This window comes from Cryptomeria japonica, unplaced genomic scaffold, assembly GCF_030272615.1.
Source record: "Cryptomeria japonica unplaced genomic scaffold, Sugi_1.0 HiC_scaffold_532, whole genome shotgun sequence".
Classification (NCBI taxonomy): domain Eukaryota; kingdom Viridiplantae; phylum Streptophyta; class Pinopsida; order Cupressales; family Cupressaceae; genus Cryptomeria; species Cryptomeria japonica.
The window spans coordinates 37974-46206 of NW_026729345.1; the positions used below are offsets into that span (position 1 = coordinate 37974).

An 8233-nucleotide genomic window follows, 5' to 3' on the forward strand; every position below is an offset into this window, starting at 1 on the left:
AATGGTGGGCAGCGAGGTGCGCACCTTTGATGCGCTGCCTTCACTAATTTCCAGAAAAGGCAAAAAAAAAAGGAGATTTTAAAATTTCCGTTTTGAAAGATAGTGAAAAAAACGGAACGCGCGTGCCATCTTGAGCCCGCCCTGGTGCGCAGCCCAGGTAAGGTGCCCACCCTGGCAAAGGTGCGCACCCGGGCAATTAACCCTACTTCCGACTTCGTGCGCGCCAGGGTGGCAACCGGGCCTCGGAAGAGCCAATGCGAGAAACCCCACCAAACGCTCCGACAAAAAAAGAGGCGGCGCTCCAATAACCCCGCTTCGGAGCGCAGCCGGGGCAAACCCAGCCAAGGTGCCCACCCCGACGAAGGTGCACGCGAGGTGCGCACCCGGGGCAAACCGAGCTCCGACAACGTGCACGCAGCACCTTGGAGCACACTTCGAAGCACTCCCGGGTGCCCACCGGCGTTGCGCACCGTGGTGGGCAGCGAGGTGCGCACCTTTGATGCGCTGCCTTCACTAATTTCCAGAAAAAGGCAAAAAAAAATGAGATTTTAAAATTTCCGTTTTGAAAGATAGTGAAAAAAAAGGAACGCGGGTGCCATCTTGAGCCCGCCCTGGTGCGCAGCCCAGGCAAGGCATGCGCACCAAGGTGCCCACCCGAGGTGCACACCCGGGGCAAACCGGGCTCCGACTTCGTGCAGGCCGCACCTTGGAGCACACTTCGGAGCGCTCCTTGGTGCGCACCATGGTGCCCACCAGGGCGCGCAACCCAGCCAAGGTCTGCACACTAAGGTGCCCACCCCGGCGAAGGTGCACGCGAGGTGCGCACCCGGGGCAAACCGGGCTCCGACTTCGTGCACGCCATGGTGCCCACCGCGGCGAAGGTGCACGCGAGGTGCGCACCCGGGGCAAACCGGGCTCCGACTTCGTGCACGCCGCACCTTGGAGCACACTTCGGAGCGCTCCTTGGTGCGCACCATGGTGCCCACCAGGGCGCGCAACCCAGCCAAGGTGTGCGCACCAAGGTGCACGCGAGGTGCGCACCCGGGGCAAACCGGGGTCCGACTTCGTGCACGCCGCACCTTGGAGCACACATCGGAGCGCTCCCAGGTTCGCACCAGCGTTGCGCACCTTTGATGCGCTGCCTTCACTAATTTCCAGAAAAGGCAAAAAAAAACGATATTTTAAAATTTCCGTTCTGAAAGATAGTGAAAAAAACGGAACGCGGGTGCCATCTTGAGCCCTTCCTGGTGCGCAGCCCAGGCAAGTTGTGCGCACCAAGGTGCCCACCCTGGCGGAGGTGCGCGCCCGGGGCAAACCGGGCTCCGACTTCGTGCACTGCATGGTGCCCACCAAGGCGCGCAACCCAGCCAAGGTGCCCACCGCAGCGAAGGTGCACGCGAGGTGCACACCCGGGGCAAACCGGGCTCCGACTTCGTGCACGCCGCACCTTGGAGCACACTTCAGAGCGCTCCTTGGTGCGCACCAGGGCGCGCAACCCAGCCGAGGTGCCCACCCCGGCGAAGGTGCACGCGAGGTGCGCACCCGGGGCAAACCGGGCTCCGACTTCGTGCACGCCATGGTGCCCACCGCGGCGAAGGTGCGCACCCGGGGCAAACCGGGCTCCGACTTCGTGCACGCCGCACCTTGGAGCACACTTCGGAGCGCTCCTTGGTGCGCACCATGGTGCCCACCAGGCCGCGCAACCCAGCCAAGGTGTGCGCACCAAGGTGCACGCGAGGTGCGCACCCGGGGCAAACCGGGGTCCGACTTCGTGCACGCCGCACCTTGGAGCACACATCGGGGCGCTCCCGGGTTCGCACCGGCGTTGCGCACCGTGGTGGGCACCTCGGAGCACACCAAGGTGGGCAGCGAGGTGCGCACCTTTGATGCGATGCCTTCACTAATTTCCATAAAAGGCAAAAAAAAAACGAGATTTTAAAATTTCCGTTTTGAAAGATAGTGAGAAAAAGGGAATGCTGGTGCCATCTTGAGCCCGCCCTGGTGCGCAGCCCAGCCTAGGTTTGCGCACCAAGGTGCCCACCCTGGCGAAGGTGCGCGCCCGGGCAATTAACCCAACTTCCAACTTCGCGCGCGCCAGGGTGGGAGCGCACCCAACAACCGGGCCTGGGAAGAGCCAATGCGAGAAACCCCACCAAACTCTCTGACAAAAAAAGAGGGGGCGCTCCAGTAACCCCGCTTCGGAGCGCACCCTGGGCAAACCCAGCCAAGGTGCCCACCCCGGCCAAGGTGCAGGCGAGGTGCGCACCCGGGGCAAACCGGGCTCCGACAACGTGCACGCCGCACCTTGGAGCACACTTCGTAGCGCTCCCGGGTGCGCACCTCAGAGCACACCAAGGTGGGCAGCGAGGTGCGCACCTTTGATGCGCTGCCTTCACTAATTTCCAGAAAAGGCAAAAAAAAAAGGAGATTTTAAAATTTCCGTTTTGAAAGATAGTGAAAAAAACGGAACGCGCGTGCCATCTTGAGCCCGCCCTGGTGCGCAGCCCAGGTAAGGTGCCACCCTGGCAAAGGTGCGCACCCGGGCAATTAACCCTACTTCCGACTTCGTGCGCGCCAGGGTGGCAACCGGGCCTCGGAAGAGCCAATGCGAGAAACCCCACCAAACGCTCCGACAAAAAAAGAGGCGGCGCTCCAATAACCCCGCTTCGGAGCGCAGCCGGGGCAAACCAAGCCAAGGTGCCCACCCCGACGAAGGTGCACGCGAGGTGCGCACCCGGGGCAAACCGGGCTCCGACAACGTGCACGCAGCACCTTGGAGCACACTTCGAAGCACTCCCGGGTGCCCACCGGCGTTGCGCACCGTGGTGGGCAGCGAGGTGCGCACCTTTGATGCGCTGCCTTCACTAATTTCCAGAAAAAGGCAAAAAAAAATGAGATTTTAAAATTTCCGTTTTGAAAGATAGTGAAAAAAAAGGAACGCGGGTGCCATCTTGAGCCCGCCCTGGTGCGCAGCCCAGGCAAGGCATGCGCACCAAGGTGCCCACCCGAGGTGCACACCCGGGGCAAACCGGGCTCCGACTTCGTGCAGGCCGCACCTTGGAGCACACTTCGGAGCGCTCCTTGGTGCGCACCATGGTGCCCACCAGGGCGCACCCGAGGCAAACCGGGCTCCGACTTCGTGCACGCCGCACCTTGGAGCACACATCGGAGCGCTCCCAGGTTCGCACCAGCGTTGCGCACCTTTGATGCGCTGCCTTCACTAATTTCCAGAAAAGGCAAAAAAAAACGATATTTTAAAATTTCCGTTCTGAAAGATAGTGAAAAAAACGGAACGCGGGTGCCATCTTGAGCCCTTCCTGATGCGCAGCCCAGGCAAGTTGTGCGCACCAAGGTGCCCACCCTGGCGGAGGTGCGCGCCCGGGGCAAACCGGGCTCCGACTTCGTGCACTGCATGGTGCCCACCAAGGCGCGCAACCCAGCCAAGGTGCCCACCGCAGCGAAGGTGCACGCGAGGTGCGCACCCGAGGTGCACACCCGGGGCAAACCGGGCTCCGACTTCGTGCACGCCGCACCTTGGAGCACACTTCAGAGCGCTCCTTGGTACGCACCAGGGCGCGCAACCCAGCCAAGGTGCTCACCCCGGCGAAGGTGCACGCGAGGTGCGCACCCGGGGCAAACCGGGCTCGGACTTCGTGCACGCCGCACCTTGGAGCACACATCGGAGCGCTCCCGGGTTCGCACCAGCATTGCGCACCTTTGATGCGCTGCCTTCACTAATTTCCAGAAAAGGCAAAAAAAAGAAAAAAATGAGATTTTAAAATTTCCGTTTTGAAAGATAGTGAAAAAAACGGAACGCGGGTGCCATCTTGAGCCCGCCCTGGTGTGCAGCCCAGGCAAGTTGTGCGCACCAAGGCACCCACCCTGGCCAAGGTGGGTCACGGGGTGGGTCCTAGGGTGGGTAACGGGGTGGGTACTAAGGTGCGTGCCAAGGTGGGTCATAGGGTGGGTGCCAAGGTGGGCACCAGGGTGGGTGTGCACCAACCCTAGCCAGGGTAGGTCACGGGGTGGTTGTCGGGGTGGGCGTCAAGGAGCCAAGGTGGGTGGCAAGTAGCCAAGTTGCGTGCCAAGGTGGGTGTCGGGGTGGGTGCCAAGGATCCAAGGTGGGTGCCAAGGAACCAAGGTGGGTGTCTGGGTGGGTGCCGAGGTGGGAGCCAGGGTGGGTCCCAAGGTGAGTGCAAAGGTGGGTGCCAGGGTCAAGGTGAGTGCCAATGTGGGTTCCAAGGTGCCAGGGTCAGGGTGAGTGCCAATGTGGGTTCAAAGGTGCTAAGTTGGGTGCGAGGTTGGGTGCGAGGGTGGGTGGGTGCCAAGGTGTGCTAGGTGGAAGCCCGGGTGGGTCGGCATCCCATGGGTGTCGAGTTGGGTGCCTGATGGGTGCTTCTTGTCAAGTTTTAGTCGTCGGGACTCATTTCGAGCCTTAGAGGTCGTTTCTTGTCCGGTTGCCCTGTCTTCGACCTGGGAACCCAATTTTGGTCCTCGGGTCCCATTTTTTTTTGTCTCGCATCCCACTTTTGGCCTGTGGCCTTTTCGGGGTCGATTCTCGTTTTGGGCATCAGAGCATGTTTCTTCTCCTAAAACCCAATATTTGTTTATTAAGTCTCGGAACACATTTTTGTTCTCGTGGACCCATCATGGGTCTTGGAACGCATTTGTGGTCCTTGGGTCCCATTTTGCATCCCGAAACTTGTGTTTTGGTGCTTGATCCCTATTTTGGGTGCCCACCTTGCACCAAGTGCGCACCCGGGGCAAACCGAGCGCCTTGGTGCACCGGGGCAAGATCGAGCGTGCACCCGAGGCGCCCCGAACATGCACCAAGGTGCACTCGGCCCACATGTGAGCGCAGGTCGTTGCGCCCGAGGTGGTGTGTGGGCACCGCGTTGCAGACGGGACACTGCACGCACACGACGCCCCCTCCAGGTGCACGCACGTAGGCCGGGCCGGGTGCACACCCGACGCCCTAGCAAGGTGCGCGCACCCGGGCAGGGCTCACACTTGGCGAACGGGGCGCACTTCGCGAGGGAGGGTGTGCACCTCGACGGGGGTGGGTGGCCGGGGTGGATTCGCACGTGGGTCGCGGTTTGCTAAGTACACACTGCGACAAGCTCATAACGGGTGCGATCATACCAGCGTTAGTGCACCGGATCCCATCAGAACTCCGCAGTTAAGCGCGCTTGGGCCGGAGTAGTACTGGGATGGGTGACCTCCCGGGAAGTCCCGGTGTTGCACCCTTTTTTAGTTTTTCGCCGGGCGTCGCAATGCTATTTGAATAAACCTTTTGCCCGTTTGCGTTCTCGTCGGGGCCGGGCCGGGCCGGGGTGCGCTGCCCGCACTACCGCGCGCGCGGGGGCGACACCGAGCGCGCACCCGAGGCGCCCCGAGCACACAGGCCACGGTGCAACCCGGGCGTTGTGCGCGCACCCCGGTGCGCCCGAGGTGCTGCGCGCGCACCCAGGTGAAATCGGTGTGCACCTCGGCCAGTGCGCGCTCGGTCGAGTCGCGCACGTTGGCCAAGGTGCACGGTGATGTTTCTTACTCTAAGGTTCCGCACCAGACGCCCGGGACAGGTGAGCGAAGCTGGGCGGGGCCGGGTGCGCGGCCGGGGCAGGTGCACGCAGCTGGAGAGAGCTTTGGAGCACACTTCGGAGCGCACCAATGATGCGCTCCATTCAAAAGTTTCCTGAAAAGGCAAAAAAAGTTGAGATTATAGAATTTCCCACTTGAGAGATTGTAAAAAAAAAAAATTTAAAATGAAGGAAACGCGGGTGCCAAGGTGTGCGCAGCCCAGCCAAGGTGTGCGCACCAAGGCGCCCACCCTGGCGAAGGTGCACGCAAGGTGCGCACCCGAGGCAAACCGGACAATTAACCCAACTTTCGACTTCGCGCGCACCTTGGAGCGCACTTCGGAGCGCTCCTTGGTGCGCACCAATCTTGGGCACCTCGGAGTGCACCATGGCGCCCACCAAGGTGCGCACCCGGGGCAAACCGAGCTCCGACTTCGTGCGCACCTTGGAGCGCACGAAAGGTGCGCACCATGGCGCCCACCAAGGTGCGCAGCCCAGCCAAGGCGTGCGCATCAAGGTGCGCACCCTGGCGAAGGTGCGCACCCGGGGCAAACCGAGCTCCGACTTCGTGCGCACCTTGGAGCGCACAAAAGGTGCGCAACCCAGCCAAGGTGTGCGCACCCCGGTCAAACCGAGCTCCGAATCGTGCGCACCAGAGGTGCACGCCATCGTGCGCACCTTGGAGCACACTTCGGAGCCCTCCTTGGTGCGCGCCGATGTTGCGCACCTCGGAGCGCACCCGGGGAAAACAATGCAATTAACCCGACTTTCGACTTCGTGGGCACCTCGGAGCGCTCTCGGGTTCGCACCTCGGAGCACACCGAGGTGCGCACCTTTGATGCGCTGCCTTCACCAATTTCCAGAAAAGGCAAGAAAACATTGAGAAGGTGTGCGCACCGAGGTGCCCACCCTGGCGAAGGTGCACGCGAGGTGCGCACCCGGGGCAAACCGGGCTCCGACTTCGTGCACGCCGCACCTTGGAGCACACTTCGGAGCGCTCCTTGGTGCGCACCAGGGCGCGCAACCCAGCCGAGGTGCCCACCCCGGCGAAGGTGCACGCGAGGTGCGCACCCGGGGCAAACCGGGCTCCGACTTCGTGCACGCCATGGTGCCCACCGCGGCGAAGGTGCACGCGAGGTGCGCACCCGGGGCAAACCGGGCTCCGACTTCGTGCACGCCGCACCTTGGAGCACACTTCGGAGCGCTCCTTGGTGCGCACCATGGTGCCCACCAGGGCGCGCAACCCCGCCGAAGGTGCACGCGAGGTGCGCACCCGGGGCAAACCGGGCTCCGACTTCGTGCACGCCGCACCTTGGAGCACACTTCGGAGCGCTCCTTGGTGCGCACCATGGTGCCCACCAGGGCGCGCAACCCCGCCGAAGGTGCACGCGAGGTGCGCACCCGGGGCAAACCGGGCTCCGACTTCGTGCACGCCATGGTGCGCACCGCGGCGAAGGTGCGCACCCGGGGCAAACCGGGCTCCGACTTCGTGCACGCCGCACCTTGGAGCACACTTCGGAGCGCTCCTTGGTGCGCACCAGGGCGCGCAACCCAGCCGAGGTGCCCACCCCGGCGAAGGTGCACGCGAGGTGCGTACCCGGGGCAAACCGGGCTCCGACTTCGTGCACGCCGCACCTTGGAGCACACTTCGGAGCGCTCCTTGGTGCGCACCATGGTGCCCACCAGGCCGCGCAACCCAGCCAAGGTGTGCGCACCAAGGTGCACGCGAGGTGCGCACCCGGGGCAAACCGGGGTCCGACTTCGTGCACGCCGCACCTTGGAGCACACATCGGGGCGCTCCCGGGTTCGCACCGGCGTTGCGCACCGTGGTGGGCACCTCGGAGCACACCAAGGTGGGCAGCGAGGTGCGCACCTTTGATGCGATGCCTTCACTAATTTCCATAAAAGGCAAAAAAAAAACGAGATTTTAAAATTTCCGTTTTGAAAGATAGTGAGAAAAAGGGAATGCTGGTGCCATCTTGAGCCCGCCCTGGTGCGCAGCCCAGCCAAGGTGTGCGCACCAAGGTGCCCACCCTGGCGAAGGTGCGCGCCCGGGCAATTAACCCAACTTCCAACTTCGCGCGCGCCAGGGTGGGAGCGCACCCAACAACCGGGCCTGGGAAGAGCCAATGCGAGAAACCCCACCAAACGCTCTGACAAAAAAAGAGGGGGCGCTCCAGTAACCCCGCTTCGGAGCGCACCCTGGGCAAACCCAGCCAAGGTGCCCACCCCGGCCAAGGTGCAGGCGAGGTGCGCACCCGGGGCAAACCGGGCTCCGACAACGTGCACGCCGCACCTTGGAGCACACTTCGTAGCGCTCCCGGGTGCGCACCTCAGAGCACACCAAGGTGGGCAGCGAGGTGCGCACCTTTGATGCGCTGCCTTCACTAATTTCCAGAAAAGGCAAAAAAAAAAGGAGATTTTAAAATTTCCGTTTTGAAAGATAGTGAAAAAAACGGAACGCGCGTGCCATCTTGAGCCCGCCCTGGTGCGCAGCCCAGGTAAGGTGCCCACCCTGGCAAAGGTGCGCACCCGGGCAATTAACCCTACTTCCGACTTCGTGCGCGCCAGGGTGGCAACCGGGCCTCGGAAGAGCCAATGCGAGAAACCCCACCAAACGCTCCGACAAAAAAAGAGGCGGCGCTCCAATAACC

General features: G+C 62.5%; 1 non-coding gene across 1 annotated transcript; it reads left to right on the forward strand.

Annotated features, from left to right (window-relative positions):
* The first annotated feature begins 5128 nt into the window (after positions 1 to 5128).
* Positions 5129 to 5247, forward strand: LOC131872192 (5S ribosomal RNA). Its single transcript, XR_009370369.1, has one exon. It is a non-coding gene; the product is annotated as a 5S ribosomal RNA (ribosomal RNA).
* The last annotated feature ends 2986 nt before the right edge of the window (positions 5248 to 8233 follow it).